Source organism: Sycon ciliatum, chromosome 11 (genome assembly GCF_964019385.1).
Source record: "Sycon ciliatum chromosome 11, ocSycCili1.1, whole genome shotgun sequence".
Lineage (NCBI taxonomy): Eukaryota > Metazoa > Porifera > Calcarea > Leucosolenida > Sycettidae > Sycon > Sycon ciliatum.
Window position 1 is genome coordinate 17073951 of NC_088653.1, and position 5951 is coordinate 17079901.

The 5951-nt window shown below is 49.3% G+C and overlaps 1 long non-coding RNA gene across 1 annotated transcript; it reads left to right on the top strand.

Annotated features, from left to right (window-relative positions):
• Positions 1–215: 215 nt before the first annotated feature.
• Positions 216–5042, top strand: LOC135827328 (uncharacterized). The gene is made up of 3 exons (XR_010555393.1): positions 216–460; positions 710–988; positions 4919–5042. It is a non-coding gene; the product is annotated as an uncharacterized LOC135827328 (long non-coding RNA).
• Positions 5043–5951: the final 909 nt, after the last annotated feature.

Here is a 5951-nt window from a genome sequence, read left to right on the forward strand (position 1 = left end):
ACACATTTTTCCACAAGCATCAGTCATTAAATTTGTTGTCTAGAGCCAGTTCAAAACAGTCAGAAATATCAATATTGGGCACGCTTTATATCATTTTTATTATTGTCAATCCCTCTGAGATGGGGTCGGCCACGTGAGTGCTTGATGGTATACATGCCCCTAATATTATAGTGTGTTGTATACTCTTTCCTCCATCCCACAGGCAGTGAAATGTGCACGGCAGGCAATGGAACATATGTTGTAAAACGCGTACCTCGCTCAAGTACAAGATATACGTTTCACGAGTCAAACAAGAAGTGCCGCTTGAACGATATGCAATTATCTGACCCAGCCGTGAGCGACTGTATGGTAAGGAAGGACCCGGATGCCTTGGGGTGGACGTTCAAGAGCGATCCGTGGCTTTCAAATGGAACGGCATCCGGATGGGAATATACCGTGCCGGATGTGTTGTGTTATAAACGTAAGTTTTACAAGTACCGTAAATTACCGCGTTGATCCGCCCCGTCTCTAATTCCCGCACCCTGTCGACTTTCTGCCTGTGAAGCGACTTTGGCGTATACAACGAAATACGATGTTGAACCGACGCATGCACTGCTGTACACAATACTTGCCAATCCAGGATCAAAATGTGCACAATCCAGCACACCGAGTCTGATCCTCTATGCTGTTGTACATTGTACTTTCTCCTCTCTTTTGAATATTGCAACAGGAATTAACCTCTGCCAGCATCCGGACAAGGGTAAATATCAGGTGGAAGAATTCAGTGTTCCCGGCACGTCATATTCATACTCTTTCTCCTCGCAGGAATGTATCAAACAGGGCTTTGAACTGCTAAAGGCAGAGCTGATGGACTGTGTGCATAACAAGCAGGATGGGTTGTTTCCACGCATTGAGGCCTGGGCTAACAGCTCCACTCCAACCCTTACAACACAACCAACTTCTGCGCCCAAACTAAGTCATGCTGCACCGAGTCTGTTGTGTCAGAAAAGTAAGTCTTCCTCTTCTTCTTCTTCTCCACAGCAGGTTTTTGGTTCACTAGCCGTTACCTTTCCGAATGTCAGGTGCAGCACGCCTTGCTAAGTTGGACTTTGTAGTCTCTCACATTAACTGGTGACTTTGTAGTCCCTTACACTAACTGGGCTTTGTAGTCCCTCACATTAACTGGACTTTGTAGTCCCTTACACTAACTGGACTTTGTAGTCCCTCACATTAACTGGACTTTGTAGTCCCTCACATTAACTGGACTTCGTAGTCCCTCACATTAACTGGACTTTGTAGTCCCTCACACTAACTGGACTTTGTAGTCCCTCACATTAACTGGACTTTGTAGTCCCTCACATTAACTGGACTTTCTAGTCCCTCACACTAACTGGACTTTGTAGTCCCTTACACTAACTGGGCTTTGTAGTCCCTCACATTAACTGGACTTTGTAGTCCCTCGCACTAACTGAACTTTGTAGTCCCTCACACTAACTGGACTTTCTAGTCCCTCACACTATTTTATTTTATTTTTTACTATTGAACACTCACTGCATGATGAACTAAAATGAGGAGAAGAACTCGACGCAATGGTACATATCCAGCAGGACGGAGTGGGTGGGACCTGTGAAGCTCAGCCGACCAAGGGTCTCGGCATCACAGCTGCACATGTGCACCAAAGGAAACAAAATGGGGAGTGGAAGGGTGGGGAGGGGAGCAGGAGAGTAAGAACTCTAAGGGTAGGAAAGAGAGGGGGGGGTAGGAAACCATGAAACTTGTTATTCCAAGATATGAGTGCAAACAAGTACGCAAACAAGTACAAATATAGCAGTATCAAGATCATGATGCTGAGGCGAAAGTAGAGGCTGATTGCTGTGTAGATTTGACGAAAGATTAGAGTGAGAATGGAGGAGAGTTAGAGAGAGATAAAGACAGATGGATTGGGAGTTTGATGAGAAGGGAGTGCTCCGAGAACATGAACAGGGTCGTACTGGCAGTAGCCTAGGGGGCGATGTCCGTGGCCAATGACCAACCCGACCGTTTCAGGTAGCGGTAGGTCAGAACCTTGAACTGCTGCATCCCTTTGGCAGACGGTGCATCGCAACATTGCACGACCTGGCAGGTAGGGCTGTCTGGAGTTGAAGCTCGTGCGCAAGGTTGGCTGCAGAGCGGCGACGTGTGGCAGGCGCGATGGCGGGTGCGATGGCTCTGGCTGGGCGTGTCGCTGCAAGAGCTGGTGGGCTTGCGATGTAATGGAGCTTGTACAGAGTTGTGAGGCCGGCCACACGGCGCCGCAGGGACAGAGTGTCCATTGCAGCCTCTGTCCCAATCAGGGTGAGGGCACGATGCTGGACTCGGTCCAGCTGTGAGAGATGGGTAGCCGCAGCTCCCATCCATACAAGTGGGCAGTACTCCATTAGAGGTCGAATGAACCCCCGGTATGCTGTGGCCCGGCCCGGTGGGTCCAGGACATGGCACGCCTTCCGGAAGAAACCAATTCGCTGTGTGGCACGCACTGCAGTTCCTCGAAGATGCTCCGAGTATGTTAGATGGGCATCAAACGTCACTCCAAGGAGCTTCAGCCGCGAGCATTCCGGGACCGCTGTGCCATTGAACCTGATAGGTGGTGTCTCCCAGGGTCTGGGGTGGCGGGACACAGTCATGGCCTGTGATTTCGTTGGCTCAAAAGTGACGCGCCACTGAGCACCCCATTCAGCAAGTGCATCCACACCAGCTTGGAGGTTGCGGCACACTTCTGTCACAGCATGTGGCGTTGGGGTGTGGGCATAAAGCGTGGTGTCATCTGCGTAAACAGCCGGAGTGATCCCTTCCGGTAGGACGTCGCAGGCGTCATTCACGTACAGTAAAAACAGTGTGGGCCCAAGGATGCTCCCTTGTGGGACCCCAGCATCAATCTTGTATGGTTCTGAAGATGCTCCGCCGACTACTGCCTGCAACTTCCTGTCATACAGGTAGTCAGACAGCCAGTTGAGGAGGGGGCCAGTGATGCCGTATGACGCAGCCTTGTGGAACACGCCTCGGTGTGAAACTTTGTCGAATGCTCCTGCTATGTCTACAGCCAGCACGCGGACTGTGCCACCACGGTTGACTTCGGAGACCCAGGAGTGGTTTTGAGACGTGAGAAGGTCAGATGTGCTGAGCCCCTGCCGGAATCCGTACTGGTGGATGGACAGAGCCTTTTCATGCTCAAGATGATTGATTATGGCAGTGTTGACAATCTTCTCCATGACTTTGGAGACAACAGATAACAAGGACACAGGTCGGTAGTTCTTAACAGCAGAATGAGATTGCTTCTTGTGTATCGGGACCACACGGGCTACTTTCCAGAGAGACGGCTGGACATGGCACCGAAAACGGAGTGAGAACAGCTTGGCAAGTGGTGCAGCCAAAACGTTTGAGCACTGCTTCAGAACTCTGACAGGGATGCCATCGGGTCCGGTAGCCTTGGTTGGATCCAGCTGGCGGAGCTGGCACTGGACTGTCGCTTCCTGAAATCACAGTTGTCAGGGCAGATGTACACCTAGGAGGAAAGTCAGGAAGGTCGGAGTGCTGTAGATCTTGATCACCCAGACTGCATTTGCTCGCAAAGAATTCTCCAAAGCAAGTAGCCTTTTCCTGGTTGGTGACATATTCTCTGCCCTGGGCATTGCGTAGGACAGGGATAGACGAGCTGCGGCCAGAGCCTGCAGCTTGCTTCAGGAGTGACCACCATTGCTTGTTTCGCAGTGATCCAGGTTTGAGCCGATCTCGGATGCAGGCAGATTCTGCCTGCTTTGCGAGACGAAGGCAATTGGCAGAGGCTCGGACTTTGGCATTGTAGTCAATGAGTTGCTGGTGGCAGGTGGGGTGTCTCCTGAGATGGTTCCATGCATTCTTCTTTGCCTGGGTAGCGGCTGAGCATTCCGGCGTCCACCAGGATGGATCTGTTGGTTTCGTCGAAAGTTCTTTGTGTGGAATAAAGCGATTCATGCCTTCCATGACAACAGCGGTTACTGATCTGCATGACGCCTCGGGGTCTTCTGATATATCCCAGTTTGCTGTTGAGTAGAAGTGCGAAGCCAGCCCCAGTCTGCCTGAGCATACCTCCAAACGCGCCGTTTAGTCGGTAGTTCGCGGAGTGGGGTGGCATCAAACTAACTGGACTTTGTAGTCCCTCACACTCATGAACTGTACATTTTAGTCCCTCACAGTAACTGGACTTTGTAGTCCCTCACACTAACTGGACTTTGTAGTCCCTCACATTAACTGGACTTTGTAGTCCGAGGACTCCCTCACACTAACTGGACTTTGTAGTCCCTCACACTAACTAGGTTTTGTATTCCCTCACTTCACCGCAAATGCAATTGTATTGCCGATCCGCAGCAGCAAAGCGAGTGCATGCGGGCGGCACAGAACCAGGTTATCCACAAAAGCGCCTGGGTACTACCATTCAAGCCTGGGCTGTTATTTCAAAGTTCCTGCCCACGCAATTGCGGTGTTGCACGACATATTGTACGCCGGACATGGGATAAACATAGCTGCAATTTTAGTCCCGCTTAAGATAAGGGACTTCCTTCAAGCATGCATCAGAACAGAGAATAACAAAACTTTGTTTGGAACAGGGGCATTGCAACTTTGACCGCGAGTATTTTGTCACGCCGCAAGCAGGAAGTTGCTCCTAGTAATGGATCTCTGGTTTCCTGCCAGCTGCATGACACTTTACTGTCTCACAACTGCCATCTGGAGCACATCAGAATTAAGAATACCCGGCAATACACTGCGTAAACCAGGAAGAAAGCACCGCTCCGCGCACAATAGTTTACTGGGCGTCAGGGAAAGAGCACCGTTAAAAAGTAGTTAAAGAGAAAAATTTCCTGTCACTGTCATTCTAATGACTTCTTATGTTCTACTCCGTGCATGCTCTGTCCTGTGTTTCCAGGGGTGGGAAAGTATAATGAACCTGTTGAACTGTGATCTATCCGTCAAGTCCATCATTCGGCCATGCTAACGTCCACGTGAAGCACCCATGAAGGATACCATAATTTCCTATACCGGCCTTATAATAATATTATTATAGAATAGATTACATTATACTTACTTGAAGCAGGTTGAGGCCAAACACTGTTTCAAACCGCATGGTATAATGGTGTTAGCGCATTAGATGCATAGGTTGAATCGACCTTGCCTTCAAATTGGCTGGCCACCCAATTTCTTTTCTTTTTCATGAATGAACATGTGGGTGATCTCTTCTCCTGCTTCCAGTCTTTACCACCAATTCTTGACTTCTGTCCTGCTCTACTTCAATGTTCTGCCTTCGTCCACTCTCCTGCTTTCTCTTGCTCTCCCTCTGTCTAAGTGTCCCTGTTTCTTCCCCCTCTCCCACTCTCTCTCCCACTCTCTCTCCCACTCTCTCTCTCTCTCTCTCTCTCTCTCTCTCGCTCTCTCTCTCTCTCTCTCTCTCTCTCTCTCTCTCTCTCTCTCTCTCTCTCTCTCTCTCTCTCTCTCTCTCTCTCTCTCTCTCTCTCTCTCTCTCTCTCTCTCTCTCTCTCTCTCTCTCTCTCTCTCTCTCTCTCTCTCTCTCTCTCTCTCTCTCTCTCTCTCTCTCTCTCTCTCTCTCTCTCTCTCTCTCTCTCTCTCTCTCTTCTCTCTCTCTCTCTCTCTCTCTCTCTCTGCCTGTATTTCATTTGTCTCTTTCGTTCATCTCGTCTCTTTCAATCTATCTTTCCTTGAAATTGTCTTCCTTTCTGTTGTCGTTGTATGACATGTGTGCGTACATCTGCTGGTCTGCTTGCTCATGCTCCCTCTCTATTTCTCCAAAAAAATCCGTCTCTTTCTGTCACTCTTTCTGTACATCGATTCAGTTTCTCAATACTCGAGAACATCTATCTGTTGTCGGCTTCAATTCTGGCTCTTTCTGCATTCTTTGTCGATGCGGAGCTGCAGCACTTTGCTTTCTTCTTTGGTACATTTGT